The sequence below is a fragment of the Arvicola amphibius genome, chromosome X (genome assembly GCF_903992535.2).
Source record: "Arvicola amphibius chromosome X, mArvAmp1.2, whole genome shotgun sequence".
Lineage (NCBI taxonomy): Eukaryota > Metazoa > Chordata > Mammalia > Rodentia > Cricetidae > Arvicola > Arvicola amphibius.
The window spans coordinates 81,741,069-81,756,119 of record NC_052065.1 but is presented as its reverse complement, the minus strand read 5'-3'; the positions used below and the strand labels follow the sequence as shown (position 1 = coordinate 81,756,119).

The following is a 15,051-nucleotide window of genomic DNA, read 5'->3' as shown; positions in this document are numbered from 1 at the left end:
GGATTGAATCTCAGGAGCAGTAAGAGAGATCTTTGTTTTCTTTTTGTAAGAGAGATTTTTAATTCTTTAAAAAATAGTATTTTTGTTATTTCTTCTTTTCCACATCAAATTTGGTTTGTGCTGTCAAATTCCTGGAAGTGGGACTTGCCCTTCAAATTATCTTTTTATTATTCTTATAATAATACTCACAATGGCTTTGTCCCCAGTGTATTGCCAATAAGACATTAGTTTTTGCTTTACATTTCAAAAATTGGATTTTATTTCTTAGAACAGTTTCAGGTGCACAGAAAAACTGAGAGAAACACAGTTCTCTTTTACCATCCCCAATCCCCACAGGTATACCATTCAATCATTAACATTCTATCCTAGACTTGTGTATTTATTACAATCAACGAACAAACATTCAGGCATCATTATAACCAAAAGTTTATTTACACTAGTGTTTACTCTTGTTGGTATATCTGTGGATTTGGACAATCGTCTGATGACACAGGTCCACAAATAGAGCACCATACAGAACTCTCCCTGCTCTAAATCGTCTCTAGGTCACCCTAGTCATCTTTCCTGTTTTTCACTGATCCTTATATTATATTCATAGGTTTTCACTTTTTGGAATGTCTTAAAGTTAGACCCGTCATTTTTTTTCACTTTGCAATTTATATTTAAGGATCTCTCTCTCTTTCCTCTTTTCTCCATGCCTTCTTTTTCTCTTTTTGATGTGGATAAAAGTTAGTGCATCCTATCCTGCACATTAGGCAAGCACTTTACAATTGAACTACAGAAGCTTCATTACTTTGATTTTTTTTAATTCCTTAGTGTTGAACATATTTTCATATGCTTATTTGACCTCCGAATGTCTTTTTTGGTAAGGTGTCTATTCAGACTTTTGGCTCTTTTTAATTGGGCTGTTTGTCTTATTGTTGACTTTCAAGTACACTTATGATGTGTTAGATAACACTCTTTTTTTTTTAACAGAAATGTGTTGTGTAAATATTTTCATCTAGTCTGTACCCTGTCTTATGCACTTGACAATTTCCCCCACAAACCAAAAATTAATTAATTAACAAATTAGCTGAATAATTAAAGATGATGTGTTGCTATGTAGCCAGCATAGGCATCCTACAAACTCATCATTCCCTTTTCTAAACCATCTGACTACTCAGATTACAAGCATGCACCATCACATGTGTCAGGAGTTTTTCTTTTTGAAGATGGTACAGCTAATCAATTATTTAATACATTACACCTCTGGCATCATATCCAAAAAGTCATCAATTCAATATCATCCAGACTTTTTCTCTTGTGTAAACTTCTATGAATTTTATAGTTTTATATTTCAAAATAAGGTCTGTGGTAGAGTTGGAAGTAGTTCTTGTGAAGGATATTAGATCTGTCTAGAGATTTATGCATTAGCACATGGATGCTCAGTTGTTGAAAGGCTGTCATTTACTGAAAAGACAACCATTGATAAGACTGTATTGTATTGCCTTTTTCTGTTTGTCCAAGTCCAATTTTAGATGTTTGTGTAGGCTTGTTTTTATGCTCTCTAGTCTGTTCTTGTCTATTTATTTTTTCACAAATAGTTGATTTTCTCAGTTACTGCATTGTTAGAGTTAAATGATGCCAGCTTTCAGATTTCACTTTTCTCCACCAATATGGTGTTGGCTGTTCTAAGTTTTCTGCCATTCCTTGTAATCATTAGAATCGGTGTGATATTGATCTAAAACATAATGTGTTGAAATTTCCTTTGAGTTAAAACTTTCCATTATGACACGGAACCTGAGAAAAGTAATGGATGACAGTGGTTAGCTTATGTCACAATTGCAAAATTCTTGAAAAAAAAATTTAAAGGAAAAGAAGATTATTGCAGAGATTTCAGTCTATGATCAGCCAGCTGGCTTGATTTCAGTTAGGTCTCCAGCAAATAATAACCACCGTGGTGGAAGGGTACGGCAAAGAAGCTGCTTATATCATAACAGCTAGGAAAGAGGAAAAGTGAAAGTGAGGAAGAGAAGGGAGGGAAGAATGAAGGAGAAAGAGGGAGGGAGGAAAGATGTGGAATGTGATGGAAGAAAGGGAAGAGAGAGAAAGGGAGAAGGAGAACCAGAGAGGGAGATAGATAGACAGACAGACAGACAGACAGACAGACAGACAGACAGATAGATAGATAGATGATAGATAGATATATGATAGATAGATAGGTGATAGAGAGAATTATTATGAGTATACAGTGAAAGGCATGCCTCCAGCAACTGACTTCTTCTAACCAGGCTTTATCTCTTAACTTGTTCACTATGTGCTACATTTTCTAACTACCTCCCAACAGTGCTGCCAGCTAGGGGTCACATATTCAAATACACCAGCCTTTGTGGGACATTCAGATCCAACTCCAATAGGGATATCAAAGCATTTCTACTTAATTAGTATACATTTTGTTTAATCTGAATAATCAAAGACCCTCACAATTGTTTGTAATTTTCTATATGAACAAGAACATATACAGACATGTTTTACAGCAAATGATTATATTCACCAGAGAGACTAAAATTGTTGGATCGGTTGTAAAACAACTGGTGTAATTTTAAATTACTAGAATCACTTTGGAAAACTAGTTTTCCATGTTGATTAAATGTAATTATGATGAAGATATTTCAAACTTGACAAATGTATACATATATTCACCAAGAAATATTTATCAGATTTTTGTAGCAACAGAAAATAAACAAAATGTTAATCATAAGAAGAATGAATGCTTCATTGCCAGGGAAATGAACAAACTAGTACAAAAGGTAACGACATAGATGAATCTCATGAAGATAATATTGAATGAGAGCTCACACACATATAAGAAAATATTCTACTTGATTACATTTACATACATTTCAAAGATACAAACTCATTTCTGACAATAGTGATTGCCTTTGTATAGGAGGATGGAAATGAGTGGGAAAAGGAATAAATAAAGGTTTTTCTACTTTAAGTTCCATTTCTCGAGGGGCATGATGGGGTGCACAGATTCATTCAGTGCAAGGTTAATGAAGTGTGGTTGTAATTTATATACTTTTTGGTAAATGTAGTTGTAATGTTTCAACATTAATACATATCAGTGAGGTTTTTAAGCATTCTAATTTGGCCTGATAAGTTCCAAAAGAGCTACGAGAACATCTATGATGAGAAATTTACATTTTAAAAGCTTTTACTTTTTGAGCATTGAGAATCACAATTGGATAGTTGTTAATCTCTAGAGGTAGGGATTGTCTTAGTAATGAGGTGGGACTGGGATTTAGGTATGTTTGATACTGAAGCCCTCGCCTTTCCCTACTATCATTATCTTTCATTATGACTAGACATTCTTTCCTTTATTTACTTCTGCTAAACAGTCACAATTCTTTTTTTCTTATTTTATATATTTGCTACATAGATTTAATGGAATGCTAAATATAAAATTCAAAGGTATTTATTTATTTAAGCAAAGGCAAATGACTATTAATTCACTCGTTTATTTTTTTCTGGTGTGTATGTGTTGCTGTTGTTCTTGTCACAATGCTTGTGTATGTATATGTTATGGTATCATGAATACTTTTTCATTTATTTCATAACACTTTTAGTAGTTTTCTAAATATTTATCTAAAGCAGAACATAGAGTAGACAATCTCATTACCTGTGGTGGACACTTAGAGCCCCCCCCCCCCAAAGAAGTACTAATTCAGACTCTTACAGGGTATACAACAATTCAGTATTTTTCTATGTGCATTGACTTATACACAGAAATATTAAATTGTAGCTGTCATTTTTCATCTGTTGTTTAGTGGTAATGTTTGCTCAGTTTTTAATGAGTGTTTTATAATTCTCCTTACAGTCTGACTAACTCTAATATCCATTCCTCTTCAGGTTCCTAATAAATTGTCAAAATGAGGACACTCTGACTCATACATAGGACTCTCAAACCTCCCTATTAACCTGTTAATATAACACTGAAAATTGTTTATTTATTCTTATTATTAGATTTATACCACTTAAATACTTTATAAACTAAAGCTAAAGTGAGGCATTGTGGTAGTTTGAATAGGTATGGCCCCCATAGATTCATGTGTTTGAATGCTTGGCCTATAGAGAGTTGGCATAATTAGGAGGTGTGGTCTTGCTGGAGTAGGTGTGGCTTTATCGGAGGAGATGTGTCACTGTGGAGGCAGGCTTGGAAGTCTTACATGCTCAAGTTATGAACAATGTGGTACACAATGTCTTTCTTCTGTCTGCAGTTCAAGATATGGAACTCTTAGCTACCCCTCCAATACCATGTCTGCCTGCGTGCTGGCTTGCTCCCCACCATAATGATAATGGACTGAACTTTTGAAACTGTAAGCAAACCACCCCAATTTAATGGTTTCTTAATATGGGTTGATATGGTTATGGTGTCTCTTCAAAGCAAAGTAAGGCAGATTCTCTGCAAGAGCAGTAACTGTTCTCAACCATTGAGCCACAGCTTCAGCCTCTCAACTCATTTTTTTTAAATGTAGCAATCATTTAGAAACCTACATGAGAATTTAGTGTACCTTCATTTGTGATAGAATATGATTTTTTTTAAATTTCAGTTCTCTGAGTATATGCTGCAGAATTACTAAAGAAGAGAAAATACATAAATTTGTCAGTAATATTATAATACAGATGTAGTTATAACTAGATAATACATATTTAGTTAGGTGAGAGGACCATTAAATAATCATTATTTACATTGCTAAGAGGAGTAGATTTTAATGCAGTTCAGGCAGATACAATAAACTAAGAAGCCTTCGTTTGGTATTAAATCTATATATTAATTATACAGTAGTTAATGAGTTTAACCTTTCTCACAATTAGAAACAGTGACATCATTCATACACTGTCACCTTCAATTCTACAACGTGCATATTTCTGCTAATAAGTTTTATTCAGCTCTATGTATATTAGGCTGGTCTTGAACTCAGAGATCCGCCTGTCTCTGCCTCCATGGTACTGGGAATAAAAGCAAGCAGCACCATGCCCAATGAAGATATTTCTTTCTTAGATTTTATTTATCTTGTGTGTATACACATGTGTATGTATGGGAGTGTGCATTCATGTGGAAGTTAGAGGACAACTTTCAGAAGTTGTTTCTTTCCTTCCGTGTGGTGTTGGGGATCAATCTCAGGTCATCAAGACTTGGTGACTGGTATCTTTGCCAACTGAGCCATCTTACCAGCTTGTTTTTTTTTTTTTACATTTGTCTTTGAAGAGAGATACTTCAAAACAACCCCCCAAGCCTTATTTTTGAGAAGATAACAATCAGATAAAGGAAGGAGAAAACTTACAATATCAAGACTTTCATGAAAATTAATCTTACTTGTACTAAAGTCAAATCCCATACCCCATTTTTGAAACAAACTTTCATAGGGCATTACAACTAACCTGCAATGACTGTGACATGAATGTCATTTTTTTTGTGCCACACCAGATACAAAATACTCTCATTTCCAAATTCTCCCGAAACTGCTTATGATGTCATCTAATAAAAAAAGACTAGGCTATTGCTATACAATCAAGTCAGTTTTAGCATTCCTTTCCCAGAGCTGTTTTGCATATCGGGGCATATGACAGTTTTAGTCTTAGATAATGTGTATTTTGGGAGCTCACCTACAATTTGGTGACATGATGGAAAAGAGTATGAAGTTTTAATAGTAATAAAAATGGCAAACATTCAGAGTTTAAATAACTATCTTAGTATAGCTCCTTTTTATTTACAAAGGTGCTTTTTAAGCTCTAATTAATCCATGTAAAGTCCCTGCAAACCTGGCTATGCTATAGAAAATCAGAGTTTAGGAAGAGAAAAGTGAGATTTCCTAGCATAGCTATATTTTTCCTTAGCTCATCTCCAAGTAGAATCTCCTAAATATGTAAGTCAATTAAATTCCTCTTATCTAAACAGGCAGGCTGTTCAGTAGATTAAGAAAGTCCATTTTGCCTGAAGCCCTTAGGGATAACCCAAAACATTGTTCCACTATAAACCAGAATCTCAGAATTGAAAAATCAAGGGAGCCCAGAATATCTCAAATATTTGGGCATTTTCAAGATTAGTGATAGACTAATGTAAAGCTAAGTAACAGTGGTTCAAACTAAAATTGGATGTATTTATTGTAACAAAATAACCAGTTGAATGACCAGATCTAATTCCTTCTTGGCCAATAATTCATTTCTTAATATGAGAGTTTCAATAAAAAAGTTGGGCCTAAGGAATGCATGTTAGTGTCACTGACAGTTACTGCCAGGCCTAAGGCATACACAAGAGAAAAGACCAAATAGAATAGGAGAAATTTTGTGGTAGAAGTTAACCAACAAAAATTTTAAGATGCAGCCATAGTTTCTGCTACTGGCCCAGAAGGCAGAGAGATAAATGCATTAGCTGTAAAAGCCATGATCTGGGAGACTAAATTACAAGAATACATACAAGGTTATGTTGGAAATTGCAAGATGATTATCACATATAGTAGATAATTTATTGTTGGAAAGCTATGCCAAGAGCAAAGAAATCACATAGAACAGAATCTCTGACCTATACAAAATATAGCTCAAGCAATATGTCATATCCAACCAGGTATGGTTACACATATTTATAATCCCAGCACTTGGTAGGTAGCAGCAAGAGGATAAAGTCAAGGTCATCCTCAGCTACATACTGAATGGGAGGGCCAGAGTTCAGATCTCCAGAATTAACCTAAAAATAGAGTGAAAACTGAGAGCTGCCTGTAATCCTAGCCCTCAGAAGATGGAGGCAGGAGATCAATGGAACAAGGTGACTAGTCATACTAGCCGAATCAGATAGCTCCAAGTTCAGTGAGAGGCTTTGCCTCCATCAACCCCTATCCTCCCCATGTTCATATATGTTTACTCTCACCCATATAAACACAGATTCACACATACATGGAAACATTCATATTCACATGCACACATACCATATGCATGTACATCTCCCCAAAGGAAAACAAAAATAAAGGAAAAAGAAAAGGAAAGAAAATTAGAATAGGTTGATATGAAGTGAGAAGGGAAGGAAGGAAAAGGATTCTAAGAGAATGCTAAATGGTGAAGTAATAATATATTCTTTAGGGTCTGTGTGTTCATTAAGAAGATGTTGGTTTTGACTCAAAGTGAGGTGAGATTACATTGTAAAGTTTGAAGAGAATGGGTAATTCCATCTAATATATATCAACAGATATTTATTTTAAATCATTCAAGAATAAAACACACAAGTACACATGTTCAATAAGGGAAATGGGAGATAACTGCAATACCTCAATGATGCATGATTGTTCTTTTGACATTGGTGGTAGCATTTGAAATTGTGAGAACTAGATACATTGAGGAAGGTATATACATTGGAATTTGTTTAAAACAATACTTTTCTAGGGAATTATTGCTATATGAAAAACGTGTGTGTGTGTGTGTGTGTGTGTGTATTGCCGAGTATGGTAGTTTATGGTTGTTGTGATAAAATACCATGACCAAGACAACTTATGGAAGAAGGAGTTTATCTGGACTCATGGTTCCAAAGAAGCTAATGGCAGGGGGCCATGGCAGCAAGGGGCTAAGCTGAGAGAACAAGATGCAAGTTGGGTGAGGCTATGAACTCTCAAAGCCTGCCCTGAGTGACTTACTTCCTAAAAAAACAAAAATCAAAAAAAAAACCAACCAACCAAACAAACAAACAATAAACAACAACACGAAACTCTGCACTTCCCATAACCTCTCCAAACAGGGCCACCCAAATGAGGTCCAAGGAGCTCATACCTGGAACTGTATACCAAAGCTTGTAGGGGACATTTTTCATTCAAACCACCACACAGAGGTTGAAGAACCCAAGATACTATCATTGCAATGCATTCTCCCAGAATATATATTCACAAACAAACATTTCTTCTCTTGCTTCATAGGTGTTAATTTTGAGAGGCCGAGGTAGGAGGATCAAGAATTCAAGGCTAGTCTGGACTAACAAGTAAAAAATCCTATTTCAACAATAAAAAAGAATACATAAAACTCATATTTTGTATTAAAAATCCAATTATATAACAAACACAGTATTATTGAATACAGGTACTACCTGGAAACTAATATGGGTGCAAAAGAAGAAAAATATATTAGAGACAATTCTGATCCTTTGGATCTGAGCAAATAGAATGATGAGAATATCATATAACAAAATGAATGAGTTTTGACAGATTTGAAAGACTGGGACATTAAGGAGAAAGTTGTATCCTTGTCCATCAGAAGATTGAAAATTGAAATTACTTTGAGATTTTATCTGATCCTAATCAGAATAGCTATTTTTAATAAAACAACTAGAACAAATACTGGCAAGGATTTATAGAAAGGAGAAAGCCTTTTCACTGTTGATGGGACTGTGAATGGTGTACAAGCACTTTGGAAATCATTGTGGTTGTTTCTCAAAAGTTAAATGTATGATTGGGTAATCATACTACAAAAGCATTTGTTCAACTATGTTCATAGCAGCATTATTTGTAACAGCCAGAACCTGGAAACAACCTAGATGCCCTTCAGTGGAAGAATGGATGAAGAAACTGTGGAATATATACATGTTAGAGTACTACTCAGCGGTAAAAAACAATGACATCTTGAATTTTGCATGCAAATGGATGGAAATAGAAAACACTATCTTGAGTGAGGTAACCCAGACCCAAAAAGATGAACATGGGATGTACTCACACATAATCGGTTTTTAGCCATAAATAAAGGACATCGAGCCTATAATTTGTGATCCTTGAGAAGACAGTAAGAAGGTGAACCCAAAGAAAAACATATAGTTATCCTCCTGGATATTGGAAGTAGACAAGTTTGCCGGGCAAAAATTGGGAACTTGGGGGTGGGGTGGATTGGGGGCAAGGGGAGATGGGGAGAGAAAAGCGTGAAGGGGAGGATGGGGAGAGCTTGGGGGAATGGGATGCTTGGGATATAGGAAGGGTGGATTTGGGAGCAGCTAAGTATATATCCTAATTAAGGGAGCCATCTTAGGATTATTAAGAGACTTGACTCTAGAGGGGTTCCCAGGTATCCATGGAGATGCCCCCAGCTAGTTCCGTGGGCAACTGAGGAGAGGGAGCCGGAAATGTCCAGATTCTATAGCCATACTAATGAATATCTTTCATATCACCATAGAACCTTCACCTGGCAATGGATGGAGATAGAGACAGAGCCCCACATTGGTGCACCGGACTGAGCTCCCAAGGTCCTGACGAGGAGCAGAAGGAGGGAGAACATGAGAAAGAAAGTCAGGACCGTGAGGGAACCTTCATCTGGCGATGGATGGAGATAGAGACAGAGCCACACATTGGTGCACCGCACTGAGCTCCCAAGGTCCAAATGAGGAGCAGAAGGAGGGAAAACTTGAGCAAGGAAGTCTGGACTGTGAGGGGTCTCCCATCCACTGAGATGGTGGGGCTGATCTATTCAGAGCTTACCAAGCCCAGGGGGACTGGGATTGAAAAAGCATGGAATAAAATCGGACTCCCTGAACATGGCGGACAATGAGGGCTGCTGAGATGCCAAGGACAATGACACTGGATTTGGATCCTACTACGCATACTGGTTTTGGGGGGGCCTGGCCTGTTTGGATGCTCACCTTCCTAGACCTGGATGGAGGGGGGGAGGAACTTGGACTTCCCACAGGTCAGGGAACTGCTCTCTGGATAGGAGAGAGAGAGGGAGCGGAGGGGGGAGGGGGGTAAATGGGAGGCAGGGAGGAGGTGGAAAATTTTAATAAAAAAAAGTTAAAAGTACATTTCTTATATTACCCAGCTATTTCATTGCCAGGCATATACCCAAATGACTCTACAACCTTTTACAGAGATACTTGCAGATTCATATTCACTGCTTCCTTATGTACAGCAGTCAGGAAATGGACTAGATAATGAAAATGTGGCACAGTTATACAATGAAATATTATTTTGTTATCCTTACTTCTGCATGCTCTCTTTTATATATGTATTTTAGTTTTGAATTCTTAGACTATTGTGTCTAACTTGGAGTGGCTAGGGAGGTCAGGAACCCAGAAAGTGGCCACTAGGGTAAGAGGCATAATGAAACAGGTGATACAGAAACAGAGATAGGAAATACATAGAAAGTATAAGCAGGAATGAGTACAGGACATGGGGTGAAGAAGGCTTCTGGCCGTAGGAATTCCTACAGCAATAGGGTGAAGGAGTGGGCGAGGGAAAGGTTAACTAAAACCAAGCACACATAGAAAAGTCTGACAGAAACTTACTATTTCATAAATATAGTGAAATCATAACTTTAAAATATTCAGAGGTACCGTACTCAAGTGGGTAACCAAGAAGTCAAAGATTCTCTAATGAAAACCCAGTACCACGGGTGGAATATTCTTTCATGAGTTTTTTGTCAGAGAGGTTGCAGAAGTCCCCCAAACCATTACAGACTACTGCACTTTGTTACCCACCCAGAACTAGATTGTAAGCCCCTCTTTCTGAAGATATCACACACTTGGGTTTCAGGACACTGAGTAATCAAACTGTGATCAAGATAAAAGTTTTCTCACAGGTACTGGAAAGGTGCTGGGGGAGAAAAGTCATCTATAGTCTTACTCAGCTATGTATCCCACAAGGTACAATAACGACTTGCCATACATACCACTAGTGCAATAGTAGCATGATTATTATAGAAGTAACCAATCCCTCTATTCTTGGGTTTGAGGATGGCTTACCATGGAAGAAGCTCATACCTTGGACTGTAAACCTAGTTAGAAACCTGCATCTGGGGAGGGTCATATACCCAAGGAATCTACCATTGTCATTTTACTAAATGTATACAGTGTCTTCACATGCTTAGGGTTTTATATTAGTGCTGCTTACTCTCAACCTTCATCAGAGAATGGTATTTTTAGAGCAGGCAGTGGTTTCTGTAGAGACTCATAACTGGTCAAAGTGCTGGGGAATAAGAGACTGCTGAGTGCTTGGCTCTAAATGAGTCATCTATATCACCCTCTCCAAGCCTCGGGGAACATTAGAGAAGAGAAGGTAAAAAGAATGAAAGAGCCAGAGGATGGGGAGGAGAATTGTAAAAGTGCCTCTTGGATATCAAATGGCCTTTGTACTTAGGAACTCACTGCAGCTGCCGAAGACTTGCACAAAATTGGGGCTGTCACTATTTTGTCATGCATAGGGGAGGGACTCATGAGGCCCCATCCATCACTGAGGGACTATGAGCAGTTAATCATTGCTGGGGGAGGGGGTGCCATTTTCTTCAGTGCTGCAGCAATTGGTTGTACAATGTGCCCATACTTCAGTAAAAAACACTCCACTCATGCAAACAACCACAATTAAACTCAATGGATTAGAAAAAAATCAAAGTAAAAAGGTGCTTGCTGGGAAGAAGTGTTTCATTGGGAGACAAGAGAAAATATTGAAGGCGAAAATCAACAAAATTAATAATATACAGCTATGAAATTTCTAAGGAATAAAAAAAATGTTTTAGTTTAAGTGTTTTGCCCTTGTAGCTTTTGTGTTTTCCTGAACTATGAAACACTCAACTCCATTGCCACATTTGCTGCTCTGTTTTGTAGTGGAATGTTTTATTCTTTTGGCTTTTTGAGGGGTCTATCACCCAGATCCCAAATCAATCTTAAACACTAAGGCTTATGCTTAATTATAAATGCCTGGCCTTATCTTGGCTTGTTTTTCAGTCAGCTTTTCATATCTTAGATTAACTCATTTACCTTTTCCCTTTGGGTTTTTATTTTTCTTACTTCTGTATATCTTACTTTCCTTCTTACTTTGTGACTGGCTAGGTGGCTGGTTGGGTGGCTCCTGGTGTCCTCTGCTACTTGTTCTCTCGCTGTTCCTCCCTTGTTCTCTTTTTTCCTTCTATATTTGCTCTCTGCCTGCCAGACCTGGCTATCCTTGTTCTTGCCTTGCTATTGGCTGTTCATCTCTTTATTAGGACCTCAGGTGTTTTAGACAGGCGCAGTAACACAGCTTCACAGAGTTAAACAAATGCAGTGTAAACAAAGGTCACACACCTGAAAATAATATTCCCCAACACTGCTCATTTGAAAATTTACACTATACAATGTTACATGCTAATTTTAGAAAATATGAATAATTATAAATTAATGTATCATGAAGTTAGCAAAGGTTTTAGAAAATATTTATTTTCCATTATTGTGTGTATATATGTGAGTGCCATGTGCATATCCCAGTGTATGGAGGTGATAGGAGTAACTTTTGGAGTCAATTCTCTCTATATTTATGTAGTTTCTGGGAATTGAATTCTGGTCCTCAGGCTTGCATGCTAATTACCGTACCTGTTGAGTCATCTTGCTGGCCTCCCAAGCAAAGTTTTAGATATGAAGTTTTGGTATCTTTCTTTTACTTAGTATCTGATAATTGAACTATTACCATATATAGATTATTCAGAATATAGACCAAAGAAATAAGAGCTTTTAAATCATAGATTATAGAAGCACATTAAATAAATTCAGTAAGTGATTTAATTTTATATTAAGAATGAATTGTATATTTTAGAACCTATCTTTTTTTTTTGAGAGAGGGTTTCTCTGTGTATCAGTCCTAGTTGTCCTGGAACTAGCTCTTGTAGACCAGGCTGGCCTCAAACTCACAAAGATCAGCCTACCTCTGCCTCCCAAATGCTGGGATTAAAGGCATGTGCCACCACCACCACCTGGCTAGAACCTATTTTCTTAAACTGATATATATATATATATATATATTTAATATATATATATTAAAGATGAAATGTCCTAGTATCAAACTGTTGTCTAAAAATGTGCCTCTTTACCCCTAGATTAGTATAGCTGTTAGTGTTAGTCCTCATCTGGGAAGCATGTTTGTTCAGTGGGTGGTGGATAACACAGAAATTTACAACTGGTTAAAGTTCAGAGAACAAAATGTGTGTACTTTTCACACCTCCTCCCAGACCCTGCAATGTTTCATGGGTCATTGTAGAAGTGGGAGAGGAGATGTAAAAGCCAGAAATCATGAAATAAACAGTGTCTTTTGTACATGACGGGACTGTTATGCTCATGAATTTTGAGCTGCTATGGTTGCCTGCACAAGACCTGTACAAGATCAAGTCAGTCAATGTTCCAGGATGGATTAGGGAAGATGCATATGAGTCCCTACCTCCAGCTGAGGAGTCATTGACAGCTGATGGCTGCTGAGTGAAGAAGAATCAGTTTTCTTTAGGCGTGTGGTCTCTAGTAGTTTGATCATATTCCAGTGGGTGGTCACTCATCAATGCCTATATGGGCAGCATTAATTGGACTCAGTAGATCAGAATCATAAAATAAATAAATAAACAAACTAACTAACACATAGTAGTTGGGATGAGGATATGAGGAAGGAGGATCCTGGAGGGAGGTAGACTGCTTCCTGAGTTTTAGAACCTAAGGAGAATATAGCTGTTTTCAATCCCTTAAAAATTTATATAATCTCACCAGGCGTGGTAGTATAAACAGTTATTCCCAGCACTCAGTGATGGAGGAGAGTTATCTGTCTATGTTTCTTTCATTGGTTAATTAATAAAGAAAACTGCCTTGGCCCTTTAAGAGACAGAAAATTAGGTAGGTGGAGTAGACAGAACAGAATTGTGGGAACAAGGAAGTAGAGTGGGGGAGACGCTTCAGGCATTCTCCATAGTGAGTCTCCATGCTTCTCCTCTCCGAGATGGATGCAGGTTAAGATCTCTCCTGGTAAGCCACACCTCATGGTGCTACACAGATTACTAAATATGGGTTAAAGGAAGATGTGAGAATTAGCCAATAAGAGGCTGAAACTATGGGCCAGGCAGTGTTTTAAAAGAATACAGTTTCCGTGTAATTATTTCGGGTGTAAAGCTAGCCTGAGGCCGGGTGGCAGGACGCAGCCCCGCCGCTTCCATTCTACAGATTGGCGCCCGGACACAGCCCGCAGCTTCACACTACAGATTGGCGCCCAACGTGGGGCTCGAACCCACGACCCTGAGATTAAGAGTCTCATGCTCTACCGACTGAGCTAGCCGGGCTCCACACTACAACTCAGGAGGCAGAGGCACCCAAATCTATGTGAGTCAGCTTGGTCTACAAACTAGGACAACAAAGAACACACAGAGATACCCCATCTTGAAAAACAGAAACAAAAGCAAACAAACAAAAATGTTACTGTAAAATTTGTGTGATCTCACTATAGTTATAATCAAGTCAAGGAAAATATTAAAATTATCTGTATCTTTATAGACAAAATTCTACTTCTATCAATTTCTCTCTAGTTATATTAGTGCACAAAATTTGCACACTGGACTAAATCTCCTGGCTCTGTTATAATGACAAAAATAAGCCAAGAAAAATGTAAATATCTAAATCTAGATTATAACAAGTTACATAACATGTGGCTAACTCAAAAAATATTGTTGAAGCAAATTCATTAACACAGAAAAATATACCTGGCATTTTGACAAAAAAACCAAAACAACAAGAACAAAAAACAAATTATAGTTCAAAAGGATGGCTCAGAGGATACAGGTACTTGCTGTGAAGCCCAGTGACACACAGGATGAAAGGAGAGACCTGATTCCCTTAAGTTATTGTTTGACCTCCACATGCACAATCTGGCATGAGCATTTCCACACATACACAGATACATAGACAAACACACATACATATTAAACAAATGTAAAAAAAAAATAAGGTCCAAAGCTACAGAGAAACCCTGTCTCGAAAAACCACACACACACACACACACACACACACACACACACATGTCTGTCTATCTATCTATCTATCTATCTATCTATCTATCTATCTATCTATCTATCTATCTTTATAAGGCAGTTTTATAAATGTGACCCTACTTGGAGGATGGGAGTGTTGTTTATTAACAGAAAGTTTCATTAAGTGTATACTACAAAATAGTCACTCTTTTGGGGGGAGGAGGGTTTAAGACAGGGTTTTTCTGTGTGGCTTTTTTTTTTGGAGTCTGTCCTGGAACTCACACTGGAGATCAAGCTGGCCTCAAACTC

General features: G+C 37.3%; 1 non-coding gene across 1 annotated transcript; it reads right to left on the bottom strand.

Moving 5' to 3' along the window:
• Positions 1–13,985: 13,985 nt before the first annotated feature.
• Positions 13,986–14,058, bottom strand: Trnak-cuu. Its single transcript has one exon. It is a non-coding gene; the product is annotated as a tRNA-Lys (tRNA).
• Positions 14,059–15,051: the final 993 nt, after the last annotated feature.